Below are 27,062 nucleotides of genomic sequence, written 5' to 3'. Positions count from 1 at the left end.
CGTGACACCGTGCCGAGACCACTTGGTCTGGCATCACAATCGAGTCGGGATGGTAGCTGCGGATTGCAGTGCACGAGTGTCACATGCAATAATTCCTTTAGCAGTTTCGAAAGCTACCTTGTAGTCTTCTGTCGACGTTGCCTTTGCATATTTTTGAAAAGTGCGTGCAAGGGTCGGAAAAGGTTTGCAAATCTTGCCAGTCCCCTTGCATTCCCTTCGGTTGTGCCCCTTGTCTGTCCGGAATACGATCTCCCCTGTAATTCATCAGCATAACAGAAAACGCAGTTGGCTGACGTTTGGGGTGTTGTAGTTTAAGTACAGCACGAATCTTGTCTTGGGTCCTGTTTAAACCTTCGCTGCTGATCTTGTATTCGCAGTACACAATGCTGTCCTGGAAGAAGGAGCAGTTGTGCAGGTTTCTTTCAACCCAAACGATTCCAGGCTCCTATGGTCTTCCGAAAGATTTTTTGTAGATTTTCATTTTCAGTGGTACCACTCACTGATATGTCTTCTTGCGTTCCAAGTGTCATAAGAACGCCCTGTAGAACGTGTTCAATGATGCGTTGCCAAATCGCGGGTGAGAGGGCAATAACAAGCACCATTCTGTTATACCAGAAGATACCTTTTCCCATACTCATGTTTAGCAAATTGCCTGAGTTCTCATCCACATTCCATTTGTACGAATGCTAGCCGGAGGTTAATCTTTGTGTTTTTCCGTCCACCAGTTAATTTCTTGAAAATGTCGCCCACCAGTGGCAGAGGTGGGCACCCTCGCGAGGGCGTGCGAGGGTGAGGGTTTCATCACCCTCACCTAACGATATTTGAGGTGAGGTCAGGTGAGGGCCAATTTTTCTGGTGATGCTTGGGGTGATGTGAGGAGAGGAAAATCTTCAAAAATTTTTTTTAGGTGAGGTGAAGTCAGGAAAACTTTATGAACGCGCACATTATGAAAACTTTTTCCGCGCGTACACGAGATATATTTCCTTCTTTTTGCAGCTTCTGTCTCTCACCTCGGTGGGGACTGTCCTCCTCTCTCGCCAGTGATACGCGCAACTTTTACGGGTATAACAATCGTTCCACTAAGCGTTTTCTGTGATTGATTAGGCCAAACCTGCCAGCAAAAAAAAAAAAAAAAAACGACTCAGCAATTTCACGAGTGCATTGGCAGTCACTCAAAACCAACGCGACTTTAATGACGAATATTCTTCAATCCCTACGAACGTCACATTGAATACACAAATAGCTTGAAAATATTGAGGTGCGGTAAGCAAAAGTTCGAAAAAAATTGTGAGGTGAGGTGAGGAAAAATTTCCAAACATTTTTTGAGGTGAGGTAAGCAAAATTTTTCTCCCAGAAAATTGAGGTGAGGGCCAGGCTCGTGAGGAAAAAACGCCCACCTCTGACCAGTGGTAAAGGATACTGATCCACTACTGAGTGCTGATTGACGGTCCTCTTGAAATCTCCACATATCCTGACTGTCCCATTGGGATATACGAAAAAATCTGTGGGAGTAGCGCATTCACTGACATTTGTCAGGATACCTTCCTATTCTACTCGTTTCAATTTGTCGAATACTTTTCCGTGATTGCATGCAGCACTGGACGAGTACGAAGGAACTTCTTCCTTCCTTCGTTTCCTTTTACGCTTAAAGTTATTTTGGAATCGATGAGTTTCTAGAATCTTCTTCATCTTGTTGTTGACTTGAGAAGCTTTCGCTTCAGTCTGTGTCTTTGTGATTCGTTTGTTTCTTCAAGCAATCTGAATTAATTAATCAATTCTTGATCAAACAGTGCTGGTCCAGGATTTCTTCAACATTGAGTTGGATCCTCGAACGTTTCTCTTGAAATATTACTTGAACTGTGTTATCAGGTAAGAAATATTCACTTGTCACACTTTGACGTTTCATCGATGTAGTTTCCAGTGGAATGTGGTTGAAATGTTTCGACTGAACACATATTGGGGGGCAATACAATACTTCTAGCCTGCGTCCATGTTCATTGAAATTACATGACCCTCAATACCTGGTTTTTAGCCAGCTGGGACATCGTCCCAGAAAGACTTATAAGCCTTTACAAGAAACCTTTTATTCGAAGTATTTATCATTATCTTGACTTATTTATTAAACCACCACAGTTCTTCCGTTTCGGACTCGCTTATCCATTGCTGTGTGTTAACTCGTATCCTTCAGACACTTATGTTTTCCTTGCAGAAAAACAATTTCCTAAGATACCTTTTTTGCAAACCAGATGACAGCCATGTCCGGTTCTACCGCGGCACTGCGTAAGTACCCCTTCATGTTGACAGTATAATGGCTTCTGTCTGCGCTCGAAGATTTTGTTCAGAATCGTAAGCTCTTCGAGGCGGAGGAGAGTTGCACCAAGATAGGGGTGCAGGTACAAGTAAGAGTGATACATAAGGAAAAATTTGGTGGAGTTGCAAAACATTTGTGGGCGTTCGAAGTGTTGTAGGTGCGGATAAATCTGTTGCGCTGTGCCAAAGATGATTTACTTGTTGGGAGTATCGACATCTACGTCCTCATACAGGGCTGCCCAAAGCCCCTCCCCCCTAAAAAAAAGTATCACATTGCAGCATGAGTGGTGAGTTCTGTACCACTGCAAATTTGCGTCAACATATTTATAAGCATGCACGCCATGTGTCGCGTGACGTGTAAGCAAGTAGCATCGCTGACGAGGTTTGCCATCAAATCAAAGGGTTACGTGGACCAGCTTATCATTGAGCCAACCTAGAAAAAGAAAGAATGATATTAAACGGTAGGAGCAACTTATTTATTTACAAATGGTCACACGACTTTCATGCACGAGAATGCAAACATACGAACATGGTAGAGGACCATATATACAGTTGACGTGAGAGTTTTACCATGAGGGGTAACAGGGTGATGGAAAGGATGCAGATGCAGATAAAAATGAAAAGAACAAATACAAACGCAGGGGATGATACCCCTGCGTTTGTATTTATGTTCTTTTTGTTTGTATTTTTGTTATTTTCATTTTCACCTGTATTTGCGTTCTTTCCATCACCCTGTTACTCTCTGATGCTAAAACTTCCCCGTCAACTGTATATATGTTCCTGTACCATGTTCATATTTTTTCTAACCAGAAGTGTAGTCTCGTGCACGAAAGTCTTGTTTACCTTGTGTAAATAAATAAGTTGCTCCAACCGTGTAATATCACTCTTTGATTTATTCACCACCGGCAACTTGACATCGCCTATTTTTCTGCCTTCGTATCTTCTAGAAGAAAAAAAAGAGAGACATTGATTTACTTTCAGTCACATAACGATATAGCGTAAGTAGTAATGTATCAGCTCAAGTATCCGGAAACTGACATCTTCGCCTGGACGCCATTAATTAGCAATTAGAGCTAATTGGGACCCCCCACATTAATCAGGACCCACCAGAGAGTCATTACACTAATTGGGGATCATCTAAGACACGTCCAGACGAAGATGTGAGTTTCCGGCTACTTGAGCTGATAAAAAATAAAAAAACAGATAGAAAATAAAATAAAAAGATAGAGATAGAGTGGAGAGAAACAATTTATTCGAAAATCAACGATGCCGCGACGGAGCACGGAGGCAGGTTGCAAAGCATCGCAGCACCAGTTCTGGACATCCTGTGAGGTCAGCTGTGACGTCATCATGGCATGTCTGGGCAAGTTAGGACAGCTCTGGACATGCAAGGAGAAAAACACTCGTAATACAGAGGCTGGGAAAGCAAGAGTATGCAAACCATCAATAGCTAACAAGAAAAAACAATTAGTTACACAACAAATGATCCCACCACAACAGGAGCGCAGAACGATGCGACTGCTCCATCCGAGAGGCAGGCAGAGAACTGACTCGTAATGGTTTTTCTGCTGTATAAAGCCCCGCAGCTGCACCCCCTAGCGGTTACTTTCTCAACTAATCTCACAACAAAATTATTAAGAATCACGCCAGCGCTACTCCCGGTCCCAAGGCAGAAGATGATAGAAAATGGCGGGAATGCCCGGACAACAGCAACCAACACTGGCACGAAAATCACAAACAAAGCGGGAACAAAGTTGACGAAAGCATTAGTTACGCAACAAATCACCTCACCACAGCAGGAGCGCAGACCGATGCGACTGCTCTCGTCGACAGCCAGGGATCAAGTGACGACGGAGCGAACGACCGCACGTCTTCTCCAAACGAGAGCCAGAGGTGGACTGACGTAAGCGCCACTCTACGGGTGCTACGCATGCGCGCGCTCGTAGCGCCCTCTGCGCGCTCCTACCGCCACCTGCGAGAGGCTAAGAGAGAAGAGCATTCCTGCGCCCCCTGCTGGCCGTTCTCATTGGTCGTGAGGCTAAGTGAGAAGAGCATTCCTGCGCCCCCTGCTGGCAGTTCTCATTGGTCCAGACATCATCCTATTGTCTCAGGGCTACACTGTTTTTTTCCACTAATGCTCCTTTGGTCAATCTGCAGTGAAGCCACGGTATGACGTCATCATGCACCTGCGTGGCTCAAGGACGCGTGCGCTCTAGACAGGGGACCTATTATTTATTGAATCACTATCCCAAGATTATTTCCTTTATTCTTCTATAACGATTGCATAGGAAACTATTGCAGAAGAGCACCATGCATGAAAACTGATCGTAGGAATTCCAAAGTCTTACTAAATGAGACTTGCAAAAGAACAAAACATCCTAACATGTAACTCCATCAATGGCTAATAAGAGGACTAGGCACTCAACAAATCAACGCGCGCAGAACTCGGGGCAGCACTATCGTCAAGACGACAATGTTCCTTGTCAAAAAAGAAAAAAATACTAAGCGTCAACAAAGGAAAGCATGCATATCGGGGCATATCAGGACACGTCAGGACAAATCGTACGACTGTTGGGCAACAGAGGAAAACAAACACTTGAACAGAGTGAAAAAGGGCACTCACCATCATTTTTCCCGTTCACAGCATTCCCTCATTGTAAATCCGCTCGTCACAAAATCCACCTGCATCGTCGAACACCATTCACCAGTGACGAACCACACATCCGCACCCCATCAGAGGCAGACAGAACCCCACCGAAGCTACGCTCTTCCACTGACGGCCAACGCCAGGAGCAGAATTTGCGTGTCGAGACCCGTCAGTGTCCAAGAGAGAAGTGAATCCTTGCGCCCCCTGCAGGCCGTTCTCATTGGTCGTAACGTCATCCTATTGTCTCAGGGCTACACAGTTTTTTTCCACTAATGCTCCTCTAGACAAGGTCAACCTGAAACAATAGTCTCTCGGTATGCGGTCATCATGCAGGTGCGTGGCTCAAGGACGCGTACGCTCTAGACAGGGCACCTGTTATTTATTGAATCACTATCCCAAGATTATTTCATTTATTCTTCTATAACGATTGCGTAGGAAACTATTGCAGAAGAGCACCATAGACAAGAGGAGATTGCAGCATTTCATTCCCAAAGTCTTACTGTACAGGAAAAAAAAAAAAAAAATGGTTCAGCAAGACATAAAGTCACACACCTGTCCCCCTCGCGGTTACTCTCTGAACTAAATGAATCGCAAAATTATTAAGAATAGCTCTACTCCCATTCAAGGCAGCACTATCGTCAAGAATATGCCTTGTACAAAAAGAAAAAAACTACATGTAGAAGGAAAGCATGTCAGAACAAGCCCAGGCATGTCAGCGCATGTTTGTCAGACAACAAGGGGGAAAAAGCGAAAAGAAACAAAGAAGGAAACCAGCATCAAACTATTTCCAAGCACACGCACTCCTCTTGTTCAAAAACAGTGCACATCATAAATCCGTCCAGGGCAATACACACTATTTTTCTATTGCCACACTTTTTTCCAGTGACGGTCAATGCATTGCTACAGACTGCGTGACGTCATCACATCCTGTCTGAAGAAGAAGACAGCGGCAAAGACTCCTATTAATTATTGAATCGCAAGATTATTTCCTTTGTCCTACTCTTAATGACATTGATTCTCTCATTAAAATTCAACAAAAAAGCACCCCGCATATTAACGATTTTCACCCCAAAGGCTCATCATGGTCATTAGAATTACAGTAAACTGCCACTGCTCTTTTAAAATAATAAGTGAGACCACTCAACATCACCTCCAGGCTTATGTAATACGTGACCCTTTCTATGCTCATACATTCGTTGTCTGAGGCTACACCTGCGAGCAAAAAAGGCGCGGAAGCCGGGTGGGCAAAGTTCCATTCGTGCATTGCGAGCATAAAGGCGGGAAAGGCTGCGAGCAAAGTTCTATTCGCGCATTCCAAAGCACAAGACAGAACGCCTTTACGGGAACACGATAGCATTCCTATACTATATTAATGATTATTGCATTGCAGTTTAGAAAAACTACAACTAAACTATAATTTTAGGAACCCAACTTTCTATGAAAACTATAATTGCCCTATTACTTGGATCGCTACTAATGAAGCGCTCCAATTTTTTCTCTCTTCCCATTTCAGCCTTGTCATGCAGGGAAGCAGACTCATATCCAACATAATTAATTTACACTGAGGGTGTCGTGCTTCAGGAATTCCTATCTTGCGCTCAGGTGCAAGCATTTCTTCACGGATACCTTTAACAGCTGACTTCCTCAACATATCGAACACCCAACAAAATCATACAAACAATCAGAGAAACCCTCTTCTCAGCTGTACCATGCGACTGTCTTCTTCGTAAAATCGGTGATCTGAGGAAGAGAGCAGCGAAAAATTGCGCGCACTTGTGCTTGACTTTAAAAAAAACTGAAGCATATGCCAATAAACCAAGAAAAAGACACTCATGTCTGGTATCTGATAGTGCCACATACACAGACGCATTGTCGCAAAGAAAGCACAGGACAGGGATACACAAATTTCCTTAGGTGAGCAGGGCAAAGGCTTAAGACCTCAGGAATAATAGCAGAGTCACTGGACATCGCTACGCGGCTAACACAAGATAACAAGATAATAGCGGCGGGTAAAATTGCAACACTGCTAAACAAGCCCCAACATGCCATCATGACGTCGCAATCCAGGAAAAAGAAGCACGCGCGCGCACACAGCAGCTCAGGAATGCACAAGGAGAGGTGCTTTATAGGAATTTCTACTCCACACACTCAGATACCAGCATTTCTGCACAAATACCTATAACGGCTGACTTCCTCAACATATCGAGGAAAGTGAATACTGACACTCAACGATATATAACAAAAAACAAACAAATTCCATTCTCATGAACTCTCTCCTCTGCCGAGCGGCTTTCTCCTGCTCTACCTGGATGCTGACTGTTTCCCCTCATCTACATTCTGAGTAAAAGCCGTGAAAGGAGAAAAGAACCGCGAAAAATTACACGTATGTGTGCTCCAATAGCTGTAACTGCAAGAAACCGTAGCGCACGCCAATACACTGAGAAAAATACACCTATTTCTGCCACCAGATAATTCTTGCATAATGCCACATACACAGTCGCATTACCCTTGCGTAAAGAAAGCACAGGACAGGGATACACAAATTTCCTTAGGTGAGCAGGGAAAAGGCTTAAGACCTCAGGTCACCACACATCGCCACGCGGCTAGCACAACATGACACCAACAAGATACTAGCAGCGGGAAGAACTGCAACACTGCTAAACAAGTCCAGACATGCCACGAGGACGTCACAAATCAGGAGAAAAAAAAGCACACGCATGCACGCAAAGAGGACAACGCATTAAACACACGGAGCGCTCAGGAATAATCGTAGCGTTACCGCACATCGCTACGAAGCTCGACGTCTAACACAAGACGAAAACAACAACAAGATATTAACGAAGGGTAAAAATTGCAACACTGAACAAGTCCAGACATGCGACATCGCATACAAAACACTGCTCATCGGGGAAAAGGCCTAAGCCCGCGGCGGATCATCATAGAGCATACACAACTTCATTTTTCTACTTCGCGTAAACTAAACGCGGTCTGCTTGGAAAACGACGTACAAAGTTTCTTAAGGAGCAGAGAAATATAGAAATTTCTACTCCGTGCTCAGATACCAGCATTTCTGCTCAAAAACCTGCAAAATTAAGCACTGCTTACTTCGTCAAGATATCGAACACCCAACAAAATCAAACAAACAACCCCACTTCCACTGGTAGAACACTATTCAGCTTTTACGCAGGAGGCTTTCTTCTACATAAAAGTAGAGAAAATAAGAAAAAGAGCAGCGAAATATTACACGCACTTTTGCTTGACTTAAAAAACCTGAAGCATATGCCAATAAACCAAGAAAAAGACACTCATGTCTGCTATATGATAGTGCCACATACACAGACGCATTACCCTTGCGTAAGAAAGCACAGGACAGGGATACACAAATTTCCTTCAGTGAGCAGGGAAAAGGCTTAAGCCGTACCGCCTAGGAATAATCGGAGAATCACCGCTTATCGCTACGCGGCTAGCACAACATGACAGCAACAAGATATCAGCGAAGGGTAAAAATTGCAGCAAGAAAGACACTACTGAACAAGTCTAGACATGCGACATCGAATGCCAAAACACTGGTGATCGGGGAAAAGGGCTAAGCCTGCGGCGGATCATCATAGAGCATACATAAGTTCATTTCGCGTAAACTAAACGCGGTCTGCTTGGAAAACGACGTACAAAGTTTCTTAGGGAGCAGAGAAATATAGCAATTTCTACTCCGTGCTCAGATACCAGCATTTCTGCTCAAAAACCTGCAAAATTAAGCACTGCTTACTTCATCAAGATATCGAACACCCAACAAAATCAAACAAACAACCCCACTTCCACTGATAGAACACTATTCAGCTTTTACGCTGGAGGCTTTCTTCTACATAAAAGTAGAGAAAATAAGAAAAGAGCAGCGAAAAATTACACGCGCTTTTGCTCGCATAGCAATAAGAGAAAAAAATAAAATAAAATAAAATATCGACACACACACGCTAATAAACTGTGACAAAGACACCAATTTCTGCTATCAGATAACTATTGCATAATGCTAAATAGTCACTTGCATTGAAATTACACGCATTTGTGTCATAGGACAGGGATACACAAATTTCCTTAAGTGAGCAGGGAAAAGGCTTAAGTCGGTACCGCTCAGGAATAATCGGAGAATCACCGCGTACCGCTACGCGGCTAGCGCTTGAACAGCGCTACGAACGTGACAGATACATACTAACAAACAAACAAACAACAGCAGGACCGGCGTCGGGCACTCATAAAATACCCTGCCCAAAACAAAGACTTCGCCAGGTTCGCGAGGCAATTCCATCAAAAACGCTCGTCCTATCCTACAGATAGCAATGCAAACGCGACTGCCCTTATTTTTTAAACCACTATTTCACGCAATAGTACATAAATGTATCACTCGTGGCACACGAAAAGGCAAACACTTACTTGTCAAGTGGGGTCCCAGCGCGTGCGCGCGCGCACACACACAGGCACACACACACTAACATTTTCACACTCACAAACACAAAGTCTATTTTCACAACCACATAAATCCATATTATTCCTCAGGTCAATAATTATCCTGCCATCGTCAAAAGACGGCACAGACATGTATGCTTACGCAAGACAATCGGTCCTCGTTCCGGATGTAATAGGATATCGTCACTCGGCCGGCGCGAACCAATAAAGAAAGAAAGGAATGCATGTTCGCTATACGAAGAAAACGGTGCCGTGCTTCTACGCAGCGATCATTATACAGACGCGTAAATGTGAACATCATTCGCTACACACTGTAGCTCTCATCATTTTTAAACCAAACCGTGTTCATAGGTCTTCACTAAATAGGTGAGCCGATAATGACTCCAAATAAAATAAAATAAAATAATCATTCCAGCATCGCTGGCTGCAAGCTTGGGTACCCAACAGAGCAGCGCGCTCCTATCAACACGCCTTGGGCTGACCTTACACACCCGAAGCCTTTTCTGAATACATTCTGCCGGCGCTGGAATAAAAGATTTATCGCGAGGGTACTACAATGGTGAGCTCTGCTGCTGTTTAAGTGATAAAACAGTGCGCTTACTCGGGCAATCGCGCGCGTCCAAACCGCGAGAACGGGTCCGCGTTGCGCTCGCGCCGCGGGGAATCGCACGCGTCGCGAGTCCAAACCGCGAGACCGGGCCCGCGCGCGCGCTTCGCGGTGCGGGCGCACTGTTTTATCACTTAAACAGCAGCAGAGCTCACCATTGTAGTACCCTCGCGATAAATCTTTTATTCCAGCGCCGGCAGAATGTATTCAGAAAAGGCTTCGGGTGTGTAAGGTCAGCCCAAGGCGTGTTGATAGGAGCGCGCTGCTCTGTTGGGTACCCAAGCTTGCAGCCAGCGATGCTGGAATGATTATTTTATTTTATTTTATTTGGAGTCATTATCGGCTCACCTATTTAGTGAAGACCTATGAACACGGTTTGGTTTAAAAATGATGAGAGCTACAGTGTGTAGCGAATGATGTTCACATTTACGCGTCTGTATAATGATCGCTGCGTAGAAGCACGGCACCGTTTTCTTCGTATAGCGAACATGCATTCCTTTCTTTCTTTATTGGTTCGCGCCGGCCGAGTGACGATATCCTATTACATCCGGAACGAGGACCGATTGTCTTGCGTAAGCATACATGTCTGTGCCGTCTTTTGACGATGGCAGGATAATTATTGACCTGAGGAATAATATGGATTTATGTGGTTGTGAAAATAGACTTTGTGTTTGTGAGTGTGAAAATGTTAGTGTGTGTGTGCCTGTGTGTGTGCGCGCGCGCACGCGCTGGGACCCCACTTGACAAGTAAGTGTTTGCCTTTTCGTGTGCCACGAGTGATACATTTATGTACTATTGCGTGAAATAGTGGTTTAAAAAATAAGGGCAGTCGCGTTTGCATTGCTATCTGTAGGATAGGACGAGCGTTTTTGATGGAATTGCCTCGCGAACCTGGCGAAGTCTTTGTTTTGGGCAGGGTATTTTATGAGTGCCCGACGCCGGTCCTGCTGTTGTTTGTTTGTTTGTTAGTATGTATCTGTCACGTTCGTAGCGCTGTTCAAGCGCTAGCCGCGTAGCGGTACGCGGTGATTCTCCGATTATTCCTGAGCGGTACCGACTTAAGCCTTTTCCCTGCTCACTTAAGGAAATTTGTGTATCCCTGTCCTATGACACAAATGCGTGTAATTTCAATGCAAGTGACTATTTAGCATTATGCAATAGTTATCTGATAGCAGAAATTGGTGTCTTTGTCACAGTTTATTAGCGTGTGTGTGTCGATATTTTATTTTATTTTATTTTTTTCTCTTATTGCTATGCGAGCAAAAGCGCGTGTAATTTTTCGCTGCTCTTTTCTTATTTTCTCTACTTTTATGTAGAAGAAAGCCTCCAGCGTAAAAGCTGAATAGTGTTCTATCAGTGGAAGTGGGGTTGTTTGTTTGATTTTGTTGGGTGTTCGATATCTTGATGAAGTAAGCAGTGCTTAATTTTGCAGGTTTTTGAGCAGAAATGCTGGTATCTGAGCACGGAGTAGAAATTGCTATATTTCTCTGCTCCCTAAGAAACTTTGTACGTCGTTTTCCAAGCAGACCGCGTTTAGTTTACGCGAAATGAACTTATGTATGCTCTATGATGATCCGCCGCAGGCTTAGCCCTTTTCCCCGATCACCAGTGTTTTGGCATTCGATGTCGCATGTCTAGACTTGTTCAGTAGTGTCTTTCTTGCTGCAATTTTTACCCTTCGCTGATATCTTGTTGCTGTCATGTTGTGCTAGCCGCGTAGCGATAAGCGGTGATTCTCCGATTATTCCTAGGCGGTACGGCTTAAGCCTTTTCCCTGCTCACTGAAGGAAATTTGTGTATCCCTGTCCTGTGCTTTCTTACGCAAGGGTAATGCGTCTGTGTATGTGGCACTATCATATAGCAGACATGAGTGTCTTTTTCTTGGTTTATTGGCATATGCTTCAGGTTTTTTAAGTCAAGCAAAAGTGCGTGTAATATTTCGCTGCTCTTTTTCTTATTTTCTCTACTTTTATGTAGAAGAAAGCCTCCTGCGTAAAAGCTGAATAGTGTTCTACCAGTGGAAGTGGGGTTGTTTGTTTGATTTTGTTGGGTGTTCGATATCTTGACGAAGTAAGCAGTGCTTAATTTTGCAGGTTTTTGAGCAGAAATGCTGGTATCTGAGCACGGAGTAGAAATTTCTATATTTCTCTGCTCCTTAAGAAACTTTGTACGTCGTTTTCCAAGCAGACCGCGTTTAGTTTACGCGAAGTAGAAAAATGAAGTTGTGTATGCTCTATGATGATCCGCCGCGGGCTTAGGCCTTTTCCCCGATGAGCAGTGTTTTGTATGCGATGTCGCATGTCTGGACTTGTTCAGTGTTGCAATTTTTACCCTTCGTTAATATCTTGTTGTTGTTTTCGTCTTGTGTTAGACGTCGAGCTTCGTAGCGATGTGCGGTAACGCTACGATTATTCCTGAGCGCTCCGTGTGTTTAATGCGTTGTCCTCTTTGCGTGCATGCGTGTGCTTTTTTTTCTCCTGATTTGTGACGTCCTCGTGGCATGTCTGGACTTGTTTAGCAGTGTTGCAGTTCTTCCCGCTGCTAGTATCTTGTTGGTGTCATGTTGTGCTAGCCGCGTGGCGATGTGTGGTGACCTGAGGTCTTAAGCCTTTTCCCTGCTCACCTAAGGAAATTTGTGTATCCCTGTCCTGTGCTTTCTTTACGCAAGGGTAATGCGACTGTGTATGTGGCATTATGCAAGAATTATCTGGTGGCAGAAATAGGTGTATTTTTCTCAGTGTATTGGCGTGCGCTACGGTTTCTTGCAGTTACAGCTATTGGAGCACACATACGTGTAATTTTTCGCGGTTCTTTTCTCCTTTCACGGCTTTTACTCAGAATGTAGATGAGGGGAAACAGTCAGCATCCAGGTAGAGCAGGAGAAAGCCGCTCGGCAGAGGAGAGAGTTCATGAGAATGGAATTTGTTTGTTTTTTGTTATATATCGTTGAGTGTCAGTATTCACTTTCCTCGATATGTTGAGGAAGTCAGCCGTTATAGGTATTTGTGCAGAAATGCTGGTATCTGAGTGTGTGGAGTAGAAATTCCTATAAAGCACCTCTCCTTGTGCATTCCTGAGCTGCTGTGTGCGCGCGCGTGCTTCTTTTTCCTGGATTGCGACGTCATGATGGCATGTTGGGGCTTGTTTAGCAGTGTTGCAATTTTACCCGCCGCTATTATCTTGTTATCTTGTGTTAGCCGCGTAGCGATGTCCAGTGACTCTGCTATTATTCCTGAGGTCTTAAGCCTTTGCCCTGCTCACCTAAGGAAATTTGTGTATCCCTGTCCTGTGCTTTCTTTGCGACAATGCGTCTGTGTATGTGGCACTATCAGATACCAGACATGAGTGTCTTTTTCTTGGTTTATTGGCATATGCTTCAGTTTTTTTTAAAGTCAAGCACAAGTGCGCGCAATTTTTCGCTGCTCTCTTCCTCAGATCACCGATTTTACGAAGAAGACAGTCGCATGGTACAGCTGAGAAGAGGGTTTCTCTGATTGTTTGTATGATTTTGTTGGGTGTTCGATATGTTGAGGAAGTCAGCTGTTAAAGGTATCCGTGAAGAAATGCTTGCACCTGAGCGCAAGATAGGAATTCCTGAAGCACGACACCCTCAGTGTAAATTAATTATGTTGGATATGAGTCTGCTTCCCTGCATGACAAGGCTGAAATGGGAAGAGAGAAAAAATTGGAGCGCTTCATTAGTAGCGATCCAAGTAATAGGGCAATTATAGTTTTCATAGAAAGTTGGGTTCCTAAAATTATAGTTTAGTTGTAGTTTTTCTAAACTGCAATGCAATAATCATTAATATAGTATAGGAATGCTATCGTGTTCCCGTAAAGGCGTTCTGTCTTGTGCTTTGGAATGCGCGAATAGAACTTTGCTCGCAGCCTTTCCCGCCTTTATGCTCGCAATGCACGAATGGAACTTTGCCCACCCGGCTTCCGCGCCTTTTTTGCTCGCAGGTGTAGCCTCAGACAACGAATGTATGAGCATAGAAAGGGTCACGTATTACATAAGCCTGGAGGTGATGTTGAGTGGTCTCACTTATTATTTTAAAAGAGCAGTGGCAGTTTACTGTAATTCTAATGACCATGATGAGCCTTTGGGGTGAAAATCGTTAATATGCGGGGTGCTTTTTTGTTGAATTTTAATGAGAGAATCAATGTCATTAAGAGTAGGACAAAGGAAATAATCTTGCGATTCAATAATTAATAGGAGTCTTTGCCGCTGTCTTCTTCTTCAGACAGGATGTGATGACGTCACGCAGTCTGTAGCAATGCATTGACCGTCACTGGAAAAAAGTGTGGCAATAGAAAAATAGTGTGTATTGCCCTGGACGGATTTATGATGTGCACTGTTTTTGAACAAGAGGAGTGCGTGTGCTTGGAAATAGTTTGATGCTGGTTTCCTTCTTTGTTTCTTTTCGCTTTTTCCCCCTTGTTGTCTGACAAACATGCGCTGACATGCCTGGGCTTGTTCTGACATGCTTTCCTTCTACATGTAGTTTTTTTCTTTTTGTACAAGGCATATTCTTGACGATAGTGCTGCCTTGAATGGGAGTAGAGCTATTCTTAATAATTTTGCGATTCATTTAGTTCAGAGAGTAACCGCGAGGGGGACAGGTGTGTGACTTTATGTCTTGCTGAACCATTTTTTTTTTTTTTTTTTCCTGTACAGTAAGACTTTGGGAATGAAATGCTGCAATCTCCTCTTGTCTATGGTGCTCTTCTGCAATAGTTTCCTACGCAATCGTTATAGAAGAATAAATGAAATAATCTTGGGATAGTGATTCAATAAATAACAGGTGCCCTGTCTAGAGCGTACGCGTCCTTGAGCCACGCACCTGCATGATGACCGCATACCGAGAGACTATTGTTTCAGGTTGACCTTGTCTAGAGGAGCATTAGTGGAAAAAAACTGTGTAGCCCTGAGACAATAGGATGACGTTACGACCAATGAGAACGGCCTGCAGGGGGCGCAAGGATTCACTTCTCTCTTGGACACTGACGGGTCTCGACACGCAAATTCTGCTCCTGGCGTTGGCCGTCAGTGGAAGAGCGTAGCTTCGGTGGGGTTCTGTCTGCCTCTGATGGGGTGCGGATGTGTGGTTCGTCACTGGTGAATGGTGTTCGACGATGCAGGTGGATTTTGTGACGAGCGGATTTACAATGAGGGAATGCTGTGAACGGGAAAAATGATGGTGAGTGCCCTTTTTCACTCTGTTCAAGTGTTTGTTTTCCTCTGTTGCCCAACAGTCGTACGATTTGTCCTGACGTGTCCTGATATGCCCCGATATGCATGCTTTCCTTTGTTGACGCTTAGTATTTTTTTCTTTTTTGACAAGGAACATTGTCGTCTTGACGATAGTGCTGCCCCGAGTTCTGCGCGCGTTGATTTGTTGAGTGCCTAGTCCTCTTATTAGCCATTGATGGAGTTACATGTTAGGATGTTTTGTTCTTTTGCAAGTCTCATTTAGTAAGACTTTGGAATTCCTACGATCAGTTTTCATGCATGGTGCTCTTCTGCAATAGTTTCCTATGCAATCGTTATAGAAGAATAAAGGAAATAATCTTGGGATAGTGATTCAATAAATAATAGGTCCCCTGTCTAGAGCGCACGCGTCCTTGAGCCACGCAGGTGCATGATGACGTCATACCGTGGCTTCACTGCAGATTGACCAAAGGAGCATTAGTGGAAAAAAACAGTGTAGCCCTGAGACAATAGGATGATGTCTGGACCAATGAGAACTGCCAGCAGGGGGCGCAGGAATGCTCTTCTCACTTAGCCTCACGACCAATGAGAACGGCCAGCAGGGGGCGCAGGAATGCTCTTCTCTCTTAGCCTCTCGCAGGTGGCGGTAGGAGCGCGCAGAGGGCGCTACGAGCGCGCGCATGCGTAGCACCCGTAGAGTGGCGCTTACGTCAGTCCACCTCTGGCTCTCGTTTGGAGAAGACGTGCGGTCGTTCGCTCCGTCGTCACTTGATCCCTGGCTGTCGACGAGAGCAGTCGCATCGGTCTGCGCTCCTGCTGTGGTGAGGTGATTTGTTGCGTAACTAATGCTTTCGTCAACTTTGTTCCCGCTTTGTTTGTGATTTTCGTGCCAGTGTTGGTTGCTGTTGTCCGGGCATTCCCGCCATTTTCTATCATCTTCTGCCTTGGGACCGGGAGTAGCGCTGGCGTGATTCTTAATAATTTTGTTGTGAGATTAGTTGAGAAAGTAACCGCTAGGGGGTGCAGCTGCGGGGCTTTATACAGCAGAAAAACCATTACGAGTCAGTTCTCTGCCTGCCTCTCGGATGGAGCAGTCGCATCGTTCTGCGCTCCTGTTGTGGTGGGATCATTTGTTGTGTAACTAATTGTTTTTTCTTGTTAGCTATTGATGGTTTGCATACTCTTGCTTTCCCAGCCTCTGTATTACGAGTGTTTTTCTCCTTGCATGTCCAGAGCTGTCCTAACTTGCCCAGACATGCCATGATGACGTCACAGCTGACCTCACAGGATGTCCAGAACTGGTGCTGCGATGCTTTGCAACCTGCCTCCGTGCTCCGTCGCGGCATCGTTGATTTTCGAATAAATTGTTTCTCTCCACTCTATCTCTATCTTTTTATTTTATTTTCTATCTGTTTTTTTATTTTTTATCAGCTCAAGTAGCCGGAAACTCACATCTTCGTCTGGACGTGTCTTAGATGATCCCCAATTAGTGTAATGACTCTCTGGTGGGTCCTGATTAATGTGGGGGGTCCCAATTAGCTCTAATTGCTAATTAATGGCGTCCAGGCGAAGATGTCAGTTTCCGGATACTTGAGCTGATACATTACTACTAGCGTATGATGTACAGGAGTCGGGAGGTATTTGAGAAGGAACTTGTGACTTGAGGTCGTTCCCTAGTCTGTTAGTACACCACTTCTTAGACACACCCTATGCAAAATAGTTTCTTTCGTTGGTTGTTGTTTTATTAGGACCGCCTTGCTTTTCGAAGATTGTTCCTCTCTGAAGGATTGGGAAGAGTGCTTGGTTTTCACGTCTCCGTTAGAAAGAAAAAATGACATTGTGCTATTTGGTTACGCCATCGGATAAAAGAGATAGGACAAAGGTGTCTCGCCTGGGGCGAGAAGAATGTCAGGAGCACTTCCCATGGGGGAACTCCAGGCGTAAGAGTTCTGCGTGCCCAAATGGCAGGAGATACGTAACGGGTGTTGATGTACCGTAAGGGGCAAGGTGTCACGGGAGGAGGAAGCTGCGAGACAGCCCATGCCTCCTCAGAAAATCGATCATGAACGCACTATGTTATCCGACAGAAAATATGTACCGTATGTGATGCTCATGGAGCTGCTTTTATTGATAAGAGAACCGCGACTAGAATTTTGTCCCACTATAGATATAGGCACACAGTATGCCGAAGATCCAACTAGATATCAACTGCAGGGATATAACTCCAGGGTGTTTGTTTCATTGAATTCAGATGTTATACCTACAGGGTGGGCGCTCTCAAAGATGAAAGATGTAATTCACTAAAAAGGTTAGCCAGCTGTAGGACTCGAATCCACCTCTTCTGGATTACCGGTCTGGGGCTTACCAATTGAGCTAAGCTAACACACCTCCCAGCCACTTCCAAGCGTGCGTCATCTGAACGGACAAACCAACCACTCTCTCTCACTCACTCATCCCCGTTTTCACACTTACATTTTTCTCACTCATACACACATTCATACGACAGGATAGACGCAAGCGGCATCTGTTGAACATGAGACAATTGATGTGCTGAAGCTGGAACACATAGAAAGGACAAATACATACAAAGCCTCAAGTGCAGGTGTATGGTTTGTCTCTTCAGATGACGCACCCTTGGAAATTGCTGGGAGGTGTGTCAGTATAGCTCAATTGGTAAAGCCCTGGACCGGTAATCCAGAAGATGTGTGTCCGAGTCCAACAGTTGGCTAACCTTTTCAGTGACTTTCAACTTTCATCATTAATTTCTTATGCACTTGAGGCGTTGTATGTATTTGATCTTTCTGTGTCTTCCAGCCAGGGCTAGGCACGATTCTTAAAAAGTACCTTCCATACCAATACTCGATACCCTCCAAAAAAACCAATACCGATACAAGATACAGGACCAAAATTGATTTTCGGTACATATACTCGATTCTGTATCGTCGATATTTCGATACATCACTGAAATCGCGAGTATAATAAAGCTGGTGTTATGATTAGTGAAGTTTACATCAGTGAAATCATAATATAAAGCTGGTAATATGATTAGGGAACTAAAAAAGAACTTCTCCTATTTCTGGAATCTTTAGTGTATTTTTATAGCACACACTCTCTGAAAGGGCTTAACATATCCAACCACATGGATTTATTGAAGCTGCACTGTCTGTGCAGCTAGCCGTGTTAGAACTTTAGATTGGATTGAAGCAACGGCTACGTTGAAACGACCGCTTCCATAAGCAGCCTAGCAAAAAACAATTCTTTAAGATAATGTTCTTCATGCGTACCGGTCTGTGAGCACTTGACTATACATACGAATAAACCTGAGTCAGCTGGGTTTCGTTTGGTATTGCAGTACTTACCCGGTAGCCTCTGACTTTGCTCTGCGTGTGTCACAGAGTCTGAGCGTATCTCAGCATGGCCAGTTCCCCACAGCACTTGGAAAATGTGTATCAAAATGCGTGTTACTGCCCACGAAGGAATCCGTGCGTCTCTATTGGTCGGACGCCACAAGCGTGTCCGGATTGGTTGCCGGAATTTCAAAACGGCACTTCGGTACTCGGCGGTTTCATTTGAAATTCGAACGGTGGACGCCGGGCCGGCGGCCGTCTCATCTGTGTATGATGGTGTCTTTGATCGTGTTCTACTGTTCCTCGACAGAAGCATCGGACTACGAACAGCCAATCGGATTTCAAACTAAAGTGTTGTCGTGATCTGGCTCGATGAACATGTTCAAGCGCAGTCAGATCTGCATAGCGGTGACAAGAAAATAGGTTCATGAAGCAGCAGCATTCTGTGTTTGACGTGTAGCAGGCAAGGACACGATGATTAACAGATTGTGCGCAATCCCGACACAAGGTCGCGTTCACGACACATGACGGTCTCTTCGGATTCAATGTGCTACCTTTCGGGCTTTGCAATGCGCCTTCCACGTTCTAAAGAGCACGTTGTAGGGGCCTCAGATTCTGTCCCTTTTATTTGGACGACATTCATCGTTTTCAGTAGGACTCCTCAAGAACACCTGCGGCACCACAACGCCGTTCTCTCTCGGCTGCGGTCAGGGCACCTCAAGGTCAAACTTCAGAAGTACAGCTTTTTAAAGAACAGCGTCTTGTATCTTGGGCACCATGTTGGCCCAGGTGGCTTTCATACTGACCCGGCCAAGACTGAGAAGGTCGTGAACTTGCCCTCACCGTCAAGTGCGGAGGAGCTCCGATCGTTGTTGGGTTTAGGTCGTATTAACGCCGGTTCACCAGAGATTTCGCCACTATCGCTTCTCCTCTGCATCGTCAGCTTGAAAAGGGCACCGCCTTTGCGTGGACCGAGGACTGTGAGGCTGTTTTTTCCCACCTTAAACGCCTTCTCATAAGCGCGCCAGTCCTCGCTATCCAGACTTCAGCCTGCCCATCATTTTGGACACGGATACAAGCGACAGCGGTTTCGGCGCTGTTCTCTCAAGAGCGAAACGAGACCGAGCGAGTCCTAGCTTACGGAAGTCTAGCCCTAACCATGACCGACAGGAAGTAGACTCACACGCAAAGAGGTGCTCTCACTTGTCTATTTCATTCGCATATTCCCTCAATATCTTCACGGTAAGGAGCTTGTCTGCAGGACCGACCACAGTGCACTAGAATGACCCAGGTGCTTCAAGCAACCAGGAGGCCAGGTTGCACGGTGGCCGGAACAACTCATTGAGTTTAATTTTCGTGTTATTTACCCACCGGGAATACAGCACCGTATAACACCGACGCCCTATCGCGAATGCATGGCTCGTCTGCGAATTCGCCGCCCACAGCACTGTCCCATGCCGATTTATGTGAGCACCAGATGCGTGACCCAGTTCTGTCTGAGGTCATTCGTACCCAGGCCGAATATAAGCACTACCTGCACCACAAACATTGTTTGGAAATCGTCGACAGCTGTTTAGTGTGGAAGAAAGAGTCCCACCTGTCCTCCCGTCCCTGTAGAGCCAAAAACTTTGGTTGCCGAAATCCCAAATCTGCACACGACATCCCCTTCAGAGGCCACCTCGATAGGGGAAAAAACTTTGGAGAAGCTTAAATGCAGATTCTTTTGGATCCGGATGAACTCCAGCGTCTCAGACTGGTGTACATCGTGTCTTAAATGCTGCTCACGGAAACCCCCACACGTAACACCTCATGCTCCTCTGAGTCACCCCGATGTGGCGGCAGTATAGTAGTGACCGCTGAGCAGAGGTCCAGTGGCTGACGTACGATTCCCTGTGGTCCTGTTTGTGTGCGAACGAGCTTGAGGGTGCGAGCGTCGAAGTCGATGATGTAATTGTGTCTGACGAGGAAGTCTACGATGAGAATGCAGTCACGCGGTTTACCACGGACAACGAAACCAGGTAGAACGGTACTGGTGGTTCCTGGGACAGATATCAGGTCATAAACTCCTGCGACATCCAATGGGTTACAATTGATGTCGTAAACAGGCTGGGCTACAGTCGCTTGGGTCGGGGAACGCCTCGGCAGTTGCTGCCAGATATTGTAGTTGAGGGTAGTCACACTGGATCCCGAGTCTAGCAGCATCCTAACTGGCGAACCTTCAACGGCGCCTGTAATCATGATTGAGGTACCTCCCACGTTCCCGGTGGACCACTGTATAGGCGTTCCCAGCGAGGCCGAACAAGGAATGCCGATTAGTTTCCTGTTGCCGGATATCTGGGAAACCGGGACTAGGCTTATCCTCGTGGACCCCGTGTACAACGTGTACAACAGCATGCGAGGTGGCTCAGATTGCCGCAGCAGTAGCACACTGGGACGTTTGCACGGCGTGCACTTTCCAGAGGTGGCAAGGGCATCAACTTTCCTGTCCAATCCAGCTATCGCTGATGCAAGTCCCGCCAGTGGATCTGTCGTGGGTGTGGCTTGTGACACGTACGCCACTGTGTGTGATGCTGCGGAAGGTGATAGCGGAAATTGGCGAATAACTGCAAGACTACTAGAAAAGTATGGGCTATTTGAAAGCATCACCAAGCGTTGCAGGATAGCAGAGGTGACCTTGTCTCTGGTGGTCGAGTCGAGGCCAAGAATAAACGGATCTCGTTATAAACGGAACCACGTTATCTCTCATTTGCGGCAAACAAACAACGGGAAGAGCAATAACTTTCGCTCGTCGGTCCAAGAACTACCTGGAGCTCAGGTGAAAAAGTGCTTCTCCTAGGATCGGAAGTACCCATCTCAAGAATATATGTGTCGGGTAGAAGAAATTGCTGAAGTACTGACGAGTTTTCAGCTGCCGTGTCACTAAGACAAATCCTACCGCTGCCACCAAAATGTAGCAAGCCGAAAAACGTGTGGGTTTATTCTTCGTCCGAATGGGATGTCCAGGCCGTTTTTGAATCTAGCACGAGCGCGGAGTCACGAAACGTACGTCGCACCGTCCTCGCGATGTTCATCACGCCCATTTCGCAACCAGGCGGCCGCTACAGTATAATATATAGTAAATTATTTGCCGTGCTGCGGAATATTACGCATAAATATTACACAACACTTGTGTCAGGGATCGCTAGAAGACGTACTACCAGTCGACTGGCTTCATGCAAACGTGATACTTTTCCCCAAAACAACTGACACGATAAACGTAGAAAATTATCGCCAAATATCACTAAGTAAGTTTGCTGAACCTCACTTCCCATATTATGACTTACCGTGATGAAAACGACCTTCTATTTGTAAATCGGCAAGAATCGTTCTCAATTTATTTCTTCAAAATACGCACCTCTTCAAGATAGCCCTCCCGACTGGACACCTTGCGACAGCCGTCTCGCTTCCGTTGCACGATGTATGCAGAGTGTTGGAAGGTAAAAGTTCTGAACGGGTGGTCGTTTGAGCTCGGCATCAAACATGATGGGTGAGATGTGTTGTGCTTGGCGATCGTGACGCAACAAGAATCACGTTTGACTGCAACGAAATGTTGGAGCCTAATGTTTCCTCGTTTCTTTCGCATTAGAAATGGAAGAGATTGCATAATGAGACGAAAATTCTCCTCTGGACCACTGCTGTTCAGATCTGAGTTTTATTTTATTTTCTCGTACGTCAACCATTGCTTCTTGGATCATTCTTGGAAGTGGATTCAAGCCACTTGGACGTACGTCGACGAAACGCGAAACAGACACGTTGCTCAGTGATGTCCTATTTTGAAACACGGTCATTTTCGGCCCTGCAGATATATAGACATTTTTAGATATAGGCTCTGGATTTTTAAAGCTGAAACATCGTGGCACACCAGTGACTTCTTCCTGTGAACATCACTTCTGGTAGATGCTGACGCTTTCATTTTAACTTTTATTTCAGAAATGCAAAGTGCTCAGGTGGCGACAGCTACCGACTTGGGTATGTGAAAAACAGCAACGTAGCGATGAATTTTTTTTTTTGGGGGGGGGCGGATGTATGGGGCATGTTTCCCATGGGTTCTTCGGTACACGTTTATACGAGATAAAAATAAAGTTAGGACAAGGAGGCGCGAGAAGCTCGCTCTTCGTTCACTTCTTAGTTATCACGAGATCGAGTGCAGTCGTGTCTGATATTTCAACGAAAGGAAGGATGCTGTGGTATTATCGCTAGCTTCTAGAAATCATGCCAGTTCTGATTATACAGCTGATGATAATTCTACATGGGGACAGGGGGATGTCACCCTCATCTCCCTTCCCCAATAGCACTCCCAAAGGAACGTTTTTGGATCAGGGGTTAAATCTCCCAAACTTCCCCTCTGGCTACGTCAGCGTTGACAGATGCTTTGCACAGATTCAGCGGCTATTCCATTCGATTACGTCGTGATCGTCCAATCTGTAGCGACAGTTCTACTGACATGCGAAACTGCAGGCTATTTCACATGTAAGGAGTTGAAATTCACAGTTGGGGAAATGAAGAAAAAACAGACAAGGCTATCAAATTTGGCATTTAATTACAACCTGCAAAACCAAACGAAATGTATGGACGCGCAGCAAACGCACAATTAACAGACATGACATCGCATATTCACTGTCTCAACGGGTAACTGGGACTTTCATGGGTCGAGAGTACAGAGGGGATTTGAGCTATTGAGGAAGTGCTTTATGTGTGGTTGCGCTTTTTTGAGCAGCCTGTAACAGTAACAGCTACAACACCACGCACAACCACCCAATTAAAAAAAAAAACGAACAGTGTGTGGTAACGAAATAGAAACACGCATAAAGCGTTTTGACTTTGTTGAATGTCGTTGCAAAATCAGTATTCTCGCTACATGAGCTCATGAAGCGAAATGATTGGTCTACGTAACACAGGCAGGAGCTTAATATTAGTAATTGGCTTACGTTTTTTATGGGTTTCCTTCCGACCATTTCAGGCATATGTCGGCACGCTCTAAATTTGCTGCAAGCAATTCAAAATTCTGGCATCAAAGACTCATCCGCACCGTTGGTGATAGATATGCTAATGTCTTACGAGCTCGTCTACGAAGCAGGGCACAGGCTGGTTCTCCAGTGGGTTCCAGCCTACTGCGGTGTCGAAGGGAATGAGCAGGCCGACAGTACAGCAGAAGCAGCTGGCTCGTCTAGGAGGCGGACGCGTATGGCGCTGTTCAGAGGAGATCGTCATTCCGTACTTGGATGCCTTGTGACTCCCCGCAGTAGACCACTGACATTCTCCCCCCAGCCACGCTGAGCAGAGCTAATACAGCGCTCGCTCTGCGCGACATACCTCTCGTCAAGCTGCTGCATTAGTTAATCGAATAAGCCTTGATGTGTTTTTCTACAGCGCAGTGGCGTAACCGCTTGAGACAAGTTGTCTCTCCCCAATGCTCTCATAGCGCGACCACTCCACCAGTCACATTCATTACATTTGCATAAATAAGATAACAGTTCACTCATTACATAACAGTTATATTTCATTCGGTAAAGCGACTTGAACGAACATAAAAAAGCATGTTGCTCAGTAATATCGTGTTTTGAAACATGGTCATTTTCAGGCCCCATGATCTTTGTAGGATTGAGACCCTGAATTTTGAACGCTGCGACTTGGCGGCATAGCAGTTACGTCTTCCAATGGACATCGCGTTCTCGGAGATGCTGACTCTCTGTCTTTTCAATTCATATTTCAGGAATGGCAAGTGCTCAGACGTCGGAGGCAGTTATAGTCCCGGGTACGTGACGGACAGCAGCGTATATATTTCGGGTGGGGTTCTATGGGAATGTTACACATGAAATGAGGATGTCACCCTCATTTCGTTTTCTGAAAAGCACTACCAAAGGCAAGGTTGTCGATGGGGGTTGAATCCACGAACATTCTCACTGGCTTTGCCAACAGTAACAGATTCATTGCACCAATTGAGCTGCCATTGCATTCAGTTGCACCGTCAACGTCCCAAGTGTAGCGACAGCGTGTACTGACATCGGCAGTGTCGACTATATACCATCTAAAGAAGTGAAATTTACAGTTGAGAAAACTACGAAAGACCTCACACCCGTAAATTTGTCAGTTCATTTCAACCTGCAAAAGAAAACGAGATGCATTGCGGCACAGCGAACGTCCCATGAACAGGCATGGCGGGTGTATCCCGTTGGAAACAAATAAACGCGTAAGTACCCACTGTTAAAAATATATCTCCCAGAACATACGCTTAAAAATCAACGCACAAAAATAATCGCCGAAATATCCCTGTTTAAATAAAAACGCTAAGGAATCCACGGACAAGAATATATCGTTAAAAATAAATCGTTTCAGAATCCACCCTACAGTTGCTCGAGCCATGTGGTATGGCCCAAATCAAGGTGAACTGCAAGCAAGGGGCTTAAACTAACCTCACAGGACCAAACTATCCTAAACTAACCGAAACCAAACTAACCTAACCTAACATAACCTGATCTAACTCGGCACAAATTGCAATCAGTCCGCCTCCGTGCTAGATGGTGAGGGGATTTTGAAACAGTTTATTTTTATGGTGGATTATTAAACGGTGATCTCTAAACGGGGATAGTAAGCGCTTTATTTTAGGAGATATATTTTTAACCGTGTATTTTTTTAAGCGGATTATTCTTGAATGTTTTATTCTTAAGCGTTTATTCTAAATGGTGGATTTCGGGGACCCCCGGCATGGCATCCCATCTTCAGGGTACTAAGGGGTAACTGGGACTTTCGTGAGTCAAGAGAGTAAATAAGGGGGGATTGCGGCTATTGAAGGAGTGCTTGACTCGGGTGTCGCGCTCCTCTTGTATTTTCGTCTCATTACATTACACTTTAGGAAACCTGTGTCAATATAGGTTCTCAGTAAGAATTTTATCAACTACAAGCTCTGGTGCATATTGACTTCACAGACTACCACGAGGATATGTAAGAAGGAGGAAAAAAACTCGGGGAAGGACAGGGAGGAGACACATAGCTAACATGCAACAGCAACCACACCGGGGGCGCGCCGGGCATTAGGGTTGGTGCTCCGGTGAATTAAAAAAAGCGATACGTGGCGTCGACATGGAAATATGCATCAAGTGCTTGAATGTCATTGCGAAATCAAAATTAGCGCTAAGTAAGCTCGTCGAGCGATATGATTGGTCCACGTGACAATGGTACAACATTAATAATTAATGGCATCTCGTTTTTCCTGGGTGTTCCTCAGGCGCTTTCAGACATATGTCGGTGCATTTCCCGTAGTAGTCGCGCGAGGATGCACATTATCTGACTACGTCAGAATGGTGACAAACGCATTGCACCGATTGAGCGACCATTTCATTCCATCCCATCGTGAAGGTCCAAAGTGTAGCAACAGTGTCTGATGAATGTGCACTGTCATGATGTGCACATCTAAAAAAATGTAAGATACAGTTGAGAACAGAGTAAGAATGCCACTAGGCATCGCCTCCGAAATTCGGCGTATGACTGCACAGCAAACGTCCCATGGACGGACAGAGTATTACACGAGTCGAGGATGTAAATAAGAAGGGGATTTCGGCTATTGAGTGAGTGCTTTATCAGTGTTATCGGAGTGTGTTGTGCTGTTCTTGTACGTGTTTGCGTCTTGCGTTTAAATACACTTTATCAAACTTGTGTCGACAAGGGTTCTAATTAGGCAGCAGTGCTATGAACTCGAGGCAATAATGCACACTTTATGAAACAATATATTAACTTACGACATTATCTACTGACATGTTTACCATGGTTTTGAAACCGCCACAGATTGCGGCACAGATCCTCGGTCCATGCAATGCTTTTCAAATAACATACGGCTTCTACAAGTGTAGCATTTCTGCGCAAGCAGCATATGTTCAGCGGGAAATATATACTCGCAAAACAATTGATAACTGCCATTATGGCCGTTTTATGACTCATATCCCACAGCCGGATGAATGGTCCCATCAGAATATGACGCTGATGGAAACATTAGAAGAGTTGCAGATTGTGCGCGGTCCACAAGTTCTGATTGACTCACTCGTTTACCTGTGTTGCTTAATGCATTGCCTTTGGTACCGCAGAAGTTGCTCCCGCTCCTGCTCAACGTCCTGATGAAGTAAATCTCGTCGATGAATGTGAGTGCGAATATGGTTATCGCTACTTCTTCAGTGAGCAACTCTGTTAGATATCTTATCGGCCTACTACATCACGACATACAGGGTAACGTCTCCGCCACCTGCATGTTAACTATCCTGTGCAAACAATGGTTTGAAAAAGGAAGCGAATACGAAGCGAACAACAGAGTTGGATAATCGAATACGAAGAAATAGAAGTGTAGAACCCTAGCGAATAGGAAGCGAATAGCTGCAAAATGGACCGGTTTTCCCGCATAGGCGGAGTGGAAATCAAGAGCGAACGGAAATGTTAGCAGATAAATGATAT

The sequence above is a fragment of the Ornithodoros turicata genome, chromosome 1 (assembly GCF_037126465.1).
Source record: "Ornithodoros turicata isolate Travis chromosome 1, ASM3712646v1, whole genome shotgun sequence".
NCBI lineage: Eukaryota > Metazoa > Arthropoda > Arachnida > Ixodida > Argasidae > Ornithodoros > Ornithodoros turicata.
This window is presented reverse-complemented; position numbering follows the sequence as displayed.